The 15,155-nt window shown below is 45.6% G+C and overlaps 1 long non-coding RNA gene across 1 annotated transcript in view; it reads left to right on the top strand.

Annotated features, from left to right (window-relative positions):
- The first annotated feature begins 6,891 nt into the window (after positions 1 to 6,891).
- The window catches only part of E330023G01Rik (RIKEN cDNA E330023G01 gene), a 71,489-nt gene continuing 63,225 nt past the window's right edge, over positions 6,892 to 15,155 (top strand). Inside the window, exon 1 of the long non-coding RNA NR_045332.1 lies at positions 6,892 to 7,045. This is a non-coding gene — a long non-coding RNA (RIKEN cDNA E330023G01 gene). The remainder of the gene's footprint in view (positions 7,046 to 15,155) is intronic.

Genomic DNA, 15,155 nt, shown 5'->3' with positions numbered 1-15,155 from the left:
CGTGGTCTTTGAAGTTCAAGTTCTTCCAGAGGCCAGGATGCAGCTGAGCACCCTGGTTTTCTGTCAGCAGCTTGGGTTACTAGTTGTCTTGGACAGCATTTCATTAAGCACAGTTCTGCTGATATGGATCACTTCTTATTGCTGAGTTGTGGTATGAACGTGGAGAGGCCATCCTTGCAGAGGTGAACAGCTTCCCCAGACACTCTTGCAAGGGACAGGGGTCTCAGAAGCCCAGCTTCTATGGTTTTCTCTAGTTCCCTTTCCTTGTTGACAGTGTCTGGTATGTTAGATCTGAATTCTACTCTTAAGTCCAACTCTATCTCTTCTGATTTTACGGTCTCACTGTATGACTTAATGAAAAGATCTTCCTATGTTATGTTATTTATTCCTTGAGAATTTCACACACATATATGATGTATTTGATCATGTCCACCCCTGTTTTCCCTGCCAAGTACCCCACCCCACCCTCAAACATGTCTCCTTTCCAAATCAATGTCTTCTTGCTTTTTTGTTGTTTAATTTTTTTGATACAGTTTTTCTGTGTAGGCCTGCCTTTCATGGAACTTGCTCTCTAGACCAGGCTGGCCTTGAACTCACACTGCCTCTGGAGAGCTGGTATTAAAGGCATGTGCCACTACATCCCAATATTTCCTTTTTTTTTTTTAGTTAAATAATTTGATACAGTATGTTTTGATGTTTCTCCCTCCTTCAACTATATTCACCTCCCTCTCCACCCAACTTCATGTTCTCTCTCTCTGTCTCTCTGTGTGTTTCTGTGTGTCTCCATCTCTCTTTCTTTCTCCCTCTTCCCTCTATACCCACATACAAAGAAACAAAACCAAAAACCTAAAACAAAAAATAAAAAGCAAAAAATACTGAGGTTTCCAATTAATGAGCAGGAGGTATCTTCTCTTCATTTATCTAGCTTTTATTGTATGTATGTATGTATGTATGTATGTATGTATGTATGATATATGTGTGTTTTTATTTATTTATATAGATGAAGTCTCTTCCAGACCAGGCTGGCCTTGAGCTTATTATTGTAGCTGGTAGAGGATAGTCTTAAATTCTTGATCCCCCTGCCTTACCTTCGAAGTGCTGAGATAACAGGTGAGTGCTACCATTCCTGTCATATTTAATTTTCATCTGTTTTTGTTGTGAGTGTTGACTGTATATTTGTGGCTTTGTTAACAAGTTACACTTATTTTTCTACTACTGTCAATTAATTATACAAGGAATTTTATTGTGGTATTTGTACACACATATATTCCTTTGATTGTATCTTCCACCTTTATTGCCTTTTCTATCTCCTCTCTTCATTTTTTTCTCATCACCTTTCCCAACTCTAATACTCTCCCTTTAGCTTTCTGTCCTAATTTGCTATACATTCTCCATACAAGAGAAAATATGTGTTTGTTTTGCTGAGTCTGGTTTATTTTAGTTACCATAACAATATCCCAGTTCCATCCATTTTCTTATAAATGATATGATTTTACTGCTTTACTGCTGAATTAACATCTCATTTTATATATGTATATGTATATATATATATATACACATACACACACAATGAGATGTTAATACATATATAGATATCTGATATATATGCATATATATATGTATATATATCCAATATATATGTATATATATGTGTGTATATATATATACACATATATATACATATATACATATATATCACAGATTTTTTTATCTATTCATTAGTTGACGGCACCTAGGCTCATGCTGTATTGGTTATTGAATTAATTTTTTTACTCATTCATTTTACATACCATTCACTGCACACCTTCCCATCACCCCCTCCCACAATCCTGCCCCCATCTCCCCAGGTCATTGGGATTCTAGTGGGGGATTTCATTGAATCTGTTGTTCACTTTTGGTAATAATGGCCATGCTTGTTGATGTAAATGTTGACCACTTGGGAGCATGGGAGGTCTTTCCATCTGCTAGAGTCTTCAGATGCTTTCTCCACTACTTTATAATTTTCATTTTAGAGGACTTTTGTCTTTTTGCTTAGGCATATGCCTAGATACTTCTAGATACTTTGTTATTTTTAAGACTTTGTAAATGGCATAAGATTTTTAATTTCTTTTTCAGCAACTCAATCGTGGCCATATAGAAAAGCTAGCATTTTTTTTTTTTAGTGTATTGATTTTTACATATTAATACTATACTGAAAGTATTTATCATAAATGATTTTTCTTGTGATGTCTTTAGGATTTTTAAACTATAGTTATACTATCAGTCAATATGGACAATTTGACTTTTCTTTCCTGTTAGTATCTCTTTTATTTCTTTTTCTTGTGCTATTGCTATAGCAAAGATTTCAAATACTATTTTGAATAAGAATAACGATAGTAGACATACTTGCTTCACTACTTATTTAGAGGAAATACTTTTACTCATTACAGCATTTGTTGTTGATTTGTTATATATAGTCTTTATTATATTGAAGCATGATCTTCTCATTCCACAATTTTCAGGGATTTTCATTATGAATGGATGTCGAGTTTATTATGAATGGATGTTAAAGGTCTTTTCTGTATCCTTTGAGATAGTCATGTAATTTTTGTCTGTGATTCTCTTTGTGTTCTATGATACATTGTGGCTATACATGTGTTGACTCATTTTTCTTTCCTGTAAGGAAGCTGGTGTGACCACTTTTTATGATCTCTTATTGACTGAGAATTTTATACATGCATATAATATGTTCTGATCACATCCACCCCCAATTCTCATCTCTCCAATTCTACACTTATCCCCACCCTCCCCATTATTCTGTTCCAGTGTTGTGTGCTGTCTCTTTTTCTTAGGTCCACAGAGTCGGCTTAGTGTTCCAGTGTGTGCAAGGGTGTAGAACCAACCACTGGGCCTTGGGTAGACTCTCAGGGGCTCCATCCCTGTGGGAAACTGATTCTCTTCCTTCCAGCAGCCCGCTAGCTCCTCAGCTAGATGTGTGAATTCTGGGTCACCCCCACCTCGTGCTCCGGGATTATTTCTGGCTCGATCCTGTGCAGGCCTGTGCAGGTCCTACGTGCAGCTGCCTGTTATGTATAGAAATCACTATGTGGTTCTCCTCATCCACTGTTTCTGGCTCATCCATTCTTCCGTCCCTTGGTCTGCAAGTGTTTTGTGGAGCACTTTGCATCTATGTTCTTTAAGGAGGTTGATCTGTAGTTTTTATCGTGTCCTTACTCACCTTTGCTATCAGGGTTGTGAGTTTGCATGTGCTCCTTCCCTTTGTATTTTTTGGGATCGTTTCAGAGATGTTGGTAGCAGTTCTTTAATACTGTGGTAGAATTCGGGGCAAATCTACACATTCCTGCTATTTGCTTGTTACTGTTTCTATCTTACTCCTCTTAGAGATCTCTTCTGGTTTGTAATAACAAAAAGTTGTTATTTGGGTGGATAATATGCATAGAAGTTTACCCATTTCATATAGATTTTCCAATACATTAGAATTTTCCAAAATATTCTTCAATAATATTCTGGATTCTGGTCATAGCTATTATAATGACTCCCTCGTTGTCTCTGACTTTAACTCAGGCTTTCTGTTTTACTTTTGATGATTAGACTAATGTCTCTTGGTCTTGTTTTCTTTGAAAGAACAAACTCTGTTTCTTTGGTCCTTTGTATTATTCTTTTTGTTTCTATTTTATTAGTTTCTGCTTTGATTTTTAATTTAATTTTTCTTTATATATGTGTGTGTGTGTGTGTGTGTGTGTGTGTGTGTTTGTGCATGCAAATGGGCATGCATGTATGTGTACATGTGTGGAGGCAAAGGGTTAATTTTGATGTCTTCCTCATTTACTCTCTACCATATTGTTTGAGACAGGGTCTCTCCTTGAACCTGGAGCTAGTGGATTTTGTTAGGTTGGCTGGCCAGAGCACTACAGTGGAATTGTTGTCTCTGATTTCCTGGTGCTCAGATTATAAATACATGCCACAGTGCTTGCCTTTCCACAGATTCTGGGGATCCAAACTCAAGTCTTCATGTTTGGGTGGCAAGCACTTTAAGGACTGAGCCATCAAGTTTTATTACTTATTTCTTTATAATAATTTTGAATTTGTTTTGTTTTTCTAGTGTTTTGAGATGCATCATTAAGTTATTTATTTGAGTTCTTTCTCTAACTTTTTAAATTTACAACCATAAAGTCCTCTCTTAAGATGGCCATTGCTACATCCCAAAGATTCTGGTAGGCTGTGTTTTGATTTTCATTTTCATGTTGGGAGCAATATATTTTCTTGTATATAGAAGTGGGGGCTTCTCTTAGGATCTCAATTCTTGCTGCCATTCAGGAAGGCAGTAAGAATACCATTGAACAAACGAACTCAATATTTAAATATAGTAATAAGTATTGGAAAAAGCATCTACCTCCCACCCTCATGAGAAGCAAATAAGGGAGATAATTGACATGTGCTAAACTTGGGGATTAAAACTTGAGGTCTCTGTGAAAAGCAGGATGGCCTATTCTTTGTGGTTTGGATATAAGTAGCCTCCCAAAAGACTCAAATGTTGAAGATTGGGTCCTAAGGTAGAGGCCATATTGAGAGGTTATAGCATGACATTATCAAGAGGCAGTGCCTCAGAAGAAGTGGGTCACCAGCAATTGGGGACATACCCTGGAAAGCTAGACTTTGTTTCCAGCCTCATCTCTCTCTTCTTTCTGTCTGCCTTGAGGGCAGCTGCTTTAGCAATGGATCCAGCTGGCCATAAACCAAACCTGAAGTGCAGCTAAGATAGGTCTGTCCTCCTGTCTGTAGTTTATGTCAAGATCCTGTCACAGTGATGACAAGTCCAATCAGAACTCCTGCATACCTACTGTGAGCTTTCATAAATTCCTGGGATTCCTCTGTTTATAGCATGGAGTCTGAGCTGTGGTTATCAGACTAGTGTTGATGTCTTCCTTAAGTATGTGAGATCAAATGATGCAGAGACCTAGCTATGTAGTCATCCTTGCATGGAGCCTGCAGCTGGCGAAGTCTATGGATTGGATTATGCTCGAGTCCTGTTCCTGCACCATGAAGATGCTGTATGTTCCACTGGCCTTGCACTTGCTGTAGTTTTACTGGCTTTCTGGACAACCTACCTGGTCCATCCTCTCTGAGCCCTGCTTGCAGGATCACCATCATCTGATCATCTGTGTCTGTATGAGTTCTTATCACCACCATGAAGCACCCCACAGAAACAACTTCAGGGTGGACTGTGTTGGTTCACAGCTTCAGAGAGATTCAGACCAGCATTTCAGGGAAGGCATGACAGAGCTCATGGGGATGCTATTATGTGGGTGTCTGTGGTGGCAAGGGTTCATGTGACACAGATTAAGTAGCAGAGAGAGCAGGCCAGAACCCAAACTTGGCATCACATCTTCAAAGTCTTTTCCCCTACTAACCTGCTTCTGCCAAAGAGGCCCTCCCCGCTTCCTGGAGGATATAGAGCAATCAGCATAGTGTCCCAACCTGGAGGCTGCAGACATGAGCCAGTGGGGGACATTTCAGATTCAATCTGTAAGTGGGGGGGGGGCTCTAAACTCAGGCTTTTCAAAGGTTGTGCTCTCTGTTTGCAGTGCTCAGGGCCTCCCTGGCCCCAACCTTGTCTCATGGACAGCCACTGTAACTCATTCCCTTTAGAAATCCTAATTCCAAAAAGCCAGGTTCTTAATTGTTTTGCTGGTCACTCTTGAACCAGTGACCACCTTGGTCTGGTTAGCTGGGACCAGGCTGCTGGAACCACAGGGCCCACACTATGGCCCAGGCAGGAGAGGGCCTGATTGGTAGAGGCTCTCAGGAGGAGGAGGGACTGGCCTGTGTCTCTAGCCACAGACATCCCTTAGCACATGGTCTCAGGCTGTTCTTGATGCTCCTGGATCCTTGGCTACTTGATGAAAGTAGGGCCCGTGTATCATTTGCGTCTTGATCTTGAATGCCTGACCCATGTGGCCTGAGAACTGGGATGTGGATTCCTGTGGGGTGGGGGCAGGTTCTCAAATCATCTCCTCGGTTGCCTCTTCAGACCGAAGGGTCCCATTTTGGTGGTGTGAGGTTCACTGCTGGTCTGCAAAGCTCAGGTCTGGGAAGTGTCTACAAGTGTTTGGTGGTCCCTATTGCTCAGGAAAATCTCTCTGAGTGGACATTGCAAAGTGTTTCTAGGTGTCACAGCTTTTGCCTGCCTGTGACTGCACTGGGGACAGAAACCACTGGTCTCCAGCCCTGGCTCTCACAAAGATGGCCACATTTCTCAGAGGCCCAGTCCCCGGGGTCTACCTACACTCAGGGAAGGAAGTGTACCTGCTGCTCACACTGGCATTGATCCTGTCCTCCTGCCTCACGACCCCAGCCGTGGGAAGGGAATGGGAGATCTCTCCCCACCACATGCAGCTGCTCCTGGACACCGCTTGGTGAGGGGGACCTGGTCATGCATGGCCCTTTGCTGCTTCTCCTTGTAGTCTTCAAGATCTGAAGTTGATTCCTTTGAAGGGCTGAGGATGTTTTATAGTCTCCTCTGAGGGTGTTGGGTGGAGAGGGGTGACATGGCATTGTGGAAAGGACCAGAATATCCAGGGTTTGAACCTGGGCTCTTGAAGGCTCAGGCAGGCCCCAGCACACTCCTCTCAGAGTTTTGCTTTCTTCCCCTAAGAGTTTCTACCTAGAGGAGTCCCAGAAGTAGCCTGGGAGACACCTTGTATACTCAGGTTTTGGAGGTCAGTAAATTAGTATAGCCCTTCTCTTAGGAGAATGGGAAGGCTCCTCTCTGAGTCTCTTAAGCTACAAGGTGACCTCACCCTGTTATTCTACTTCAGGGTCCTGGTTGGGAGATACAGTCATACTGGGTCCGAGGGCCAATCAACAAATGCTCAGGGAACTGGCCTCTACAGGGTCACTGGCTCCGGGAGCTCCAGGTGACTTCTACAGAAAGAAGGGAGCCTTAGAAAGGCTGAAGCACACCAGCAGGCACACAGTGAGACTGCTGGGGGGAATGGCACTGCAGAAACAGCTGGAACGCATGGAAAAGCTATGAAGTTCGAAGGTAATGGGAGGGGGGGCAGTTCAGTGGTGCAGAAGGAGTCAAGGCAGGGGAGAGCCCTGTCCTGTGGGTGGATAGGGGCTGCAGCACCATGGTAGTGCTTCTTTCATTCTATAGGAACAGAAAGCTGGAGCATGTGAGGTCAGGAGAGTGCTTGCCATGACCCAAGACCAGAGAGCAGGGAGCCAGAGCAGCTCCACAGCAGTGGGAAGGGAGGGTGCAAAGAATACAAGGAAACTTGGCATGGCTGTGTGAGCAGAGATGGGACACAGATGGTCAGCTGAAGGAAAGCCCACACTTTGGGTCTGTGTGTGTGTGTGTGTGTGTGTGTGTGTGTGTGTGTGTGTGTATCTGTCTGTCTGTCTGTGTGTGTAGCCCTGACAGGACCAGGAAGTGAATGAGTGGGTCAGTTGCAGCGAGGCCTTGCCTGTGGGCTGAAGGCGGTCTGGTTGATCTCTATACTGCCACTGGGGCTGAGCAGAGTCCCATGGGGTGACACTGTGGTCTGGCATGGGGGTCACTCTGACAGGACTTTCATGGCTGTACCGTATTAGCTGGTTAATCTTAAGGAGCAGTTCTTTCCCTTCCTGGGCCTGACTAAACCAGCCTCCTGCCAGTGACTTTGAAATGGTCCAGTTGAGTGGAAGAGGAAAGAGAGGGAGAAGCCATGGGTGGATGGAGTGCCAGTTGCTCACCCCCACCCATCTCACAGGCTGCATCTCTCGGGACCTTATCCAGCTGGCTTTGGGGCCAGTGCTATCCCAGTTCTCCCATCCTCCACAAGGATTCACACTCCATCCTGTGTTATTGGAGGTGCCTGGTGGCCTTGAGGTGGCTGCTCCCACTCCCTATCGGCTGTTGACATACGAGTGCCCTAGTAAGGAAAATATTTTCATTCTTGTGTAACAGCACTCTCAGGCCGCTTAATCGTATTTTTCCTTTGTCTTTAAAAACAAGCTCCTGTGTGGTTTCCTGTCTTTTTGCTGTTCTAAGGCTGTTCTAGGACTAAGCTGTGCTCGTTGATACTTGGTTTTTCACTGGGTTGCTGCCCTTGACTTCTTTACCTGGGACAATGGCTGAGCCCACTCATGTGCCTCAAACCACATGTGACACTTCATGGACAGAGGTTGCCTGTCATCCTCACTTCTACTCTGGGATGGGGATATTGCTTTATTTTGCAAGAGAAAATGGCATCCAGAGAATTAAGAGCCCTGCCCAAGGCTACATAGCCTTGGGAAGCCCAGGGCCTGAAATGGAAATCCAAGCTAGTAGGTTCTCCAAAACAGCTTGTAATATGCTAATAAAACATATCTGCTCATATCCTGTTCCTATTGGTATCGTATCCCAATACCAACATGATGTGATGAACTCAGCCAGTCCATTAGAACTTCTCTGGGCATGACAGCCAGTTGTAAGTAAGTAGGATTTGAAATAATAGATTGTTGACTGATTGTACAAGCCTTTGGCCAGTTCTTTGAGTGGCATGCTACATGCAGAACATAATTGTCCTTTCTGCTGTACTGGGCTCTGATGGGGCTCAAAAGAGGCATGCTTGCTGCTTGGCCTTGATCCCATGAGGTGAAGCTCAATGCTAACACATAGAAGAAACTGAGAAGATGTTTACTAGAGTACTGGGGAATCACATGGATAGGTGGGAAGAATTGATGAGGAAGAGGAGAAAGAGAGGAAGAGGAGGAAGAGGAAGAGAAGGATGCTGTACTTGGTGTGTGGCCTGATGAATCTGCTCCTTTGAGGCAGGCACCTTGCTGGGCCCTGTTGGGCAGGTGGAGATTCAGCTGAGGTGTCTGAAGTGCAGAGCTATAGGCAGAGACTCTGAGTGTGATCACAGGTTTTCCTTTGGCGAGAGCTGAGCCTCTCCTCTTTGGTGGCCTTCCATTCTTCCTGTCCATGCCTAAAAGGGGCTCTGTGGGACACAGTACTCAGGGAAACTCAGCTTCTGGTCCATGAAGGGGGATATCACAGACTCCTGAGTGGAGGGGGCCTGCGGTGGGCTGCTCAGGCCTCTGTAGCCCGCGTATTATTTTAAGGTCAATTCTACCCAGAGAGAAGCCCAGGCCCAGCCCAGAGCTGCTCCTCTGCGCACAGTGGCTTAGAGTTCCCCCTTGTCTGGCCTTGGAGTCTCCATTGCAGTGGGATCTGGCTGCACTGCCTGAGTCCTTGGCTCTACTTCTCTGACCTCTACATTCTTCGAGCATGTGCCTGTCCCCACATCCTGACAGCCTCTCCGAAGCATGGGCCCAGCCTCCCTTCACACTCTGTGTGGAGTACTCCTGTCTGTGACATGTAAATGTGATTGCTGGCATGTGTGGAGACAGGTGTCCCGTGGAGGGAAGGCAGGGCAGAGTAGGACTGTATTTCCTATATAAAGCTGCCCCAAGGGCTGGAGAGACCACACTGCTCTTGGAGAGGATCCACATTCAATTCCCAGCACCCATGTTGGGCAGCTCATACTGCCTCATCTGTAGCTCTAGCTCTAAGGTATCAGGTGGTGTTTTCTGTACTTTTGAGCACCTATGGTGTACACACACACAAACACAGACACACACAGACACACACATACATGCACAGACAGACAATTTTTTTTAATTAAAAATAAATCTTTAAAATAGAAGCTCCCCCCAGCAGCTTTCTGTCACTGGCCAGTGCCACCACCAGGCTCTGCCCTGCACTTGGGGGCTTCTCCTGCCTCAGGGCTTTTGGGTTTGACATGGCTAATGGCTGATAATGACCACTCTCCCAAGGTGGGAAGAGTAGATGGTGAAAAGTGTGTGAATGCCCTCCTCAGCTCCTGCACCTGTATTTTCAAGGTCTTCTGAGTGTGAAACCAGGCCTAGGGCCTTGCCTGGCAAGATTAGCATGGGAGCTGGTGGCTCCCTCCCACTGTCTATGGTAAAGCTTGGCGAGCTCTCCTCCAGCCCGGGTCAGAAGCTGCACTGTAATTATGGATGAAATTCTCCCTCCTCAGAGGTTGGGTGAGGCCTGTCGTGGAAACAGCCTAGTGGTCTACAAAGTTCTGTCAGCAGTAGCTTTCCCGTGGGGACTGATAACTTAAAGGAATTAAACAACAACAACAGGAAAAAACTTTATTTCCCCCAATTTTGGGTCTGCTGCATTCTGAATACTATGAATAATATTACTTCACACTATATTATGAAGGTTAATTGAATGGATAGTGATAGGGTGTAAGGAACACTGCAGTTAGCTTCTAGGGACTCTAGGATACTCTGATGGATGAGACAGCCTCAGTCATTTTCCTATGGAGCTTCTGGGGGGGGGGACTAAGAATAGTCATATGATGCCTAAACAAATGTAATTTATCTGTACACGGTGAAAAGCTCCCTAAAGGAACATTACATTTCCTATGATAGTTACTCCAATTCAGCTTCAGGACCTGAATCCATCAGGGGTTGGATGTGGGGATGCAAAAGAAGCAGAGCCTGATAAGATGTACTGGCTTGTGACAGCCCCCTCTAGGCCAGAGTCTCCATCCTGAGCTCTACTAGCCTGTGACCATGAACGGCTCACCCTGAGATGCCAAACAGCTGGCACCTGGCTCAAGTATGTAAGTTCCAGGGGTCAATGCCCAGATTTCTGATGTTATTGCTGACTGATTCTCTCTTCCAAATACAGCACAGTGGTACCTCCCAAACCACCCCCTACCCCCAACGGGCTGTCTCAGACCTCCAGACAGTGCTTTCCAGGCTGATCTGCCTGTGACCTGCCCAGTAGACGTCCTTGATGCCTCCCAGGAAGAACAGGTCATCCTCCCCAACCCAGGGCTTGCTAAGCACTTGCAGTCTGGCTTTGGTTGCTGTCTTAGGTTGCCAGGGTCCACCCCAAGCTAAGCCCTCTTAGTTCAAGGTCAAATGCAGATCTTTTAGAGAGCAAACCATTTTCTGCAAAAGCACGCATGCTTCCATGTCTCACTGCTTAGCCTGGTCCCTGGCAGCTTTTAGGCTTCCCTCATAGCCTTTAGGGTCAGCCTGCCCAACTCTGCCTTTACACTCACCGAACTTCTGCATCCAGGCACAGCCTATGGCCACATCTCTGACAGGATCTCCTTCTAAAGAGTCCTTTAAGATACATTTACACAATGGAGTACTACTCAGCTATTAAAAAACAATGAATTCATGAAATTCTTAGATAAATGGATGGAACTAGAAAATATCATCCTGAGTGAGGTAACCCAATCACAAGAGAACGCACATGGTATGCACTCACTGATAAGTGGATATTATTAGCCCAGAAGCTTGGAATACCCAAGATACAATTCACAGACCAAATGAAGCTCAAGAAAAAGGAAGACCAAAGTATGGATATTTCGGTCCTTCTTAGAAGGGAGAACAAAATACCCATGGGAGGAGATACAGAGGTAAAGTGTGGAGCAGAGACTGCCCCACCTGGGGATCCATCCCATATATAGTTACTAAACCCAGACACTATTGTGGATGCCAACAAGTGCTTGCTGACAGGAGCCTGATATAGCTGTCTCCTGAGAGGCTCTGCTAGTGCCTGACAAATACAGAGGTAGATGCTCTCAGCCAACTATTGGACTGAGCACAGGTTTCCAATGGAGGAGCTAGAGAAAGGACCAAAGGAGCTGAAGGGGTTTGCAGCCCCCTAGGAGGAACAACAGTATGAACCAACCAGTACCCCCAGAGCTCCTAGGGACTAAACCACCAACCAAAGAGTACACATGAAGGGACCCATGTCTCCAGCTGCATATGTAGCAGGGGATAGCTTTGTTGGACATCAATGTGGGGAGAGGCCCTTAGTCCTGTAAAGGATCGATGCCCCAGTGTAGAGGCATGCTAGGACAAGGAAGTGGGAATGGGTGGGTGGGTGAGCAGGGGGAGGGGGGATGGGATAGGGGTTTTTCGGAGGGGAAACCAGGAAAGGGGATAACATTTGAAATGTAAATAAAGGAAATATCTAATTAAGAAAGAAAGAGAGAGAGAGAGAGAGAGAGAGAGAGAGAGAAAGAAAGAAAGAAAGAAAGAAAGAAAGAAAGAAAGAAAGAAAAAGAAAGAAAAGAAAGAAACCTGTGAGTGGTTCTGCTCTAGACTGTGAACAGTGGCTTCCCAAACTTCTGTCAGTCATTTTGTCTGACTGGTAAGATCTTGAGATTTGAAGATGGGTCTGGGTTCCAGTCTGCCTCAACCATGCGCCTTGGCAAACCAGGGCATTACTACAGCAAATAACAGAGACAATCAACTTCTAAGTTAGAAGAAGGCAGTATGGGGTGTTTTTCCAGTATTACCTTGAAGATCATATGCTCATTGGCCAGATGACGGCTCACTAACACCCAGAGAACTGCTTAATCCTTGAACATAAAAGCTTTCAGAAGACACAGAAGATCCAAACTATGCCTTACAGTGGCCATTTAAGTATCCCTCCTCTGAGGGGCTCCTATTGTAGTGAATGGAGCTGAGTTACCAGGTAGAGCCAGGCTGTCTGGACAACGGGAGTCTGTTTTGTTTTGTTTTATTTAATTTTTATTTTTTTCTCCACAGTTTGTATCTAAAAGGGCAGGAATCTTTGCAGAGGGTTTTTGTTGATTTAGCATCTCATCTCTTCCCTGGGGCTGGGGCTGGGACTTTGCCTTTGTCTGTCACTCCATATAGTATGATCTTGCAGTGCTGAGCAGGCTCCCCTGGGAAGCAGCTTGCGAGGTGGCCTGGAGTAGCTCTCTGGTGCCCCTCTTTGCTGAAAGGGCAGGATTTAGAGCTGGTCAAGGGAAGGACACCAATATTCACATATGTGCTCTATGAATCTGGATGAAGGAGATTGTAGCACTCCAGAGGAAGTTTAGAGACATGGCAGAACCCAGAGACTGGGGCTGCTTTGGGGACATTGCAGACAAGAGCCTTTGACATTGTTATCACTTAGGGTAAGAGGAAAGCTTGGCCATCATTGGTCTAATGTCAGTGTTTCTAAGCCACCTAATATGAACTCTCTTTTTAAAATTTGTGTGTTTGTGTGTGTGTGTGTGTGTGTATGCATGGCATGCATGTGGAAGTCAGAGGACAATCTAGGGTGTCATTCCTCACTGCCCATCTTATTTGAAGCAGGGTCTCTTTCTTGTTTGCTGCTGCGTATGTTGGACTAGTGGCCCATGGGCTCCCATGGATACTCTTTTCTCTGCCCCTCACCTCACTCTAGGAGCATAGGAATTACATACATGAGCTACTGTGCCCAGCTCATGTGGGTTCTGGAGAATCTGGAATCTAAACTCATATCATGATACTGGTGTGGCTACTGGGTCTTCTTCCCCGCGCCCCTTTCATACTCCCAAATATACTGGTGCTCCTTGGCTCTCTAGTCCAGTAGAATGATATCCTCAAAGTGGAAGGCAGGTAGGGGCCTGGGCTGAAGTGTGTGTTTCAACCAGCCCAGCTTCTGGAGTCTGTGCCTAAGGTCTCAAGTCTAACTCTTGACTCCCATGTTCCAAGGCAGGGCAAACTGGGCCTTGATCTTGGGGATTTATCTATGGGGGAATCCTGCCTCCCAAGACTTTAGGAGCTAGAATTTCATGTGGGAGGAGTGGGAAGTAAGGCAGCAGGGCCAGGCAGCATCTTTCATGACTTTAGACACCATGTGAACCTCAGTGTGAGGCTGAAGATGAAGTGGCTCACCACCCTTAGGCAGCCCTGCCTGAGGGCTTTCCAGAAGATCTTCAGAGTTGGGACACCTGCAAATGAAGCCTTAAGGCTGAAACCCCACATCATCTGCCCCTGAACATTGTGTTTCTTTCCATCTTTATGTTGCAACATTGACTTACACCTGACATAAATACTGTCTCTTTCATTTTTTTTTAAGGGACAACTCCAGGTTTTTTAAGGGACAACTCCTGGAAAGCCCCCCTTGGAATTTTCAGCCCACCCAAGGTCCCCACCTCCCCAATTCCTCTTGTAATAGTCAAGTGACATTTCTTTTGGACCTGTGGCCCTTTGAGCTTTCCCCAGCTGTTCTCTGAGGGCCCAGTCTCCACAAGCAGGTAGGAATTGGCTGTGGTGTCATGACCAGAGCCCACCGTGTTGCTATCCAGTGCCAGCTGCAGGTGTGCAGGAGGCTGCAGGACCAGAAGCAGAGCCATGGCTAGGTATGTGTCCAGTGAAACTCTCAGACAGACCTACACAGCCCAGGCTGCAGCACTTGGGGGTGCCAGGCTTTTCTTCGACCTGGCCTTTGCCACCCAGCCAGTCAGCAGAGGTGGGAGGGTACAAAGAATAAGGGCATCCTCCTTAGTACCGTGAAGATGAGCCACCTCTCTCAGTTCTGCACAGGAGTTGGCTTCCCTCCTGGTTCTGTGCTTGCCCTGCTCCTGGGGTGACATCAGTGGGGTCAAGCTGGTCAGGTGCTCTGCCCTTGAGATACAAGTCTGATCCAAGAGACAAAGGAGACCTGGGAGATTAATACTCTGGTTTATGAGTCCAGCCACTGATTCCTAAATTTTGCTTCAACCCAAGTACTAGGACACAGTGTATTCCAGTTCATAAGCTAGGTCAATCACCTGTCCTTTTGTCCAGGGGTGCCATTAGCTCCTGGAGTGCCTCCTCTCTAACCATGTGTTCACTGAGGGTGCTCAGGAGAGCAGGCATTGCCAGCAGACAGTAGAGCACCTCACAGCTGGATAACTGGAGTCTATGCCTTCTGTTCCCATGTCTGGCTTACTCCCTACTAGGACAGTGGCTCCTACTAACACTTGTCTGGAATTTATAAGTGTGCCAGGCAAGCAATGGATCTGGGCCTGGTCCACCCAGAGCACAGTCCTCTGTCCAGGCCTCACCCTGCAACAACACAGAGGTGATGGACAAGCCCATCCGAAAAGCCAGCCAGAGTGACTTCATTTTTGTCCTTCCTGGGAGCGTCTCTAGGGTATTCTTGCTTTCAATACTCATACACCCTAGACTAGTTAGAGGGATGTTGTTGAGGGCCTTTGGTAAGGGGGTAGGGTGGGGAGGAAGCACATTGTGCAGGACACATGTCCGTCTTGATGTCAGTCCCCCAGCGGAGTCATTACGGTTAGATTTCAGCTGCAGAGTTGAAGACATTTCACCCTACAGTTTTGCAAAAGGCTTTCAAAATTCCC

This window comes from Mus musculus, chromosome 9, assembly GCF_000001635.26.
Source record: "Mus musculus strain C57BL/6J chromosome 9, GRCm38.p6 C57BL/6J".
Taxonomy (NCBI): domain Eukaryota; kingdom Metazoa; phylum Chordata; class Mammalia; order Rodentia; family Muridae; genus Mus; species Mus musculus.
The sequence above is the reverse complement of the archived record's forward strand: the minus strand, read 5'-3'. Positions and strand labels throughout refer to the sequence as shown.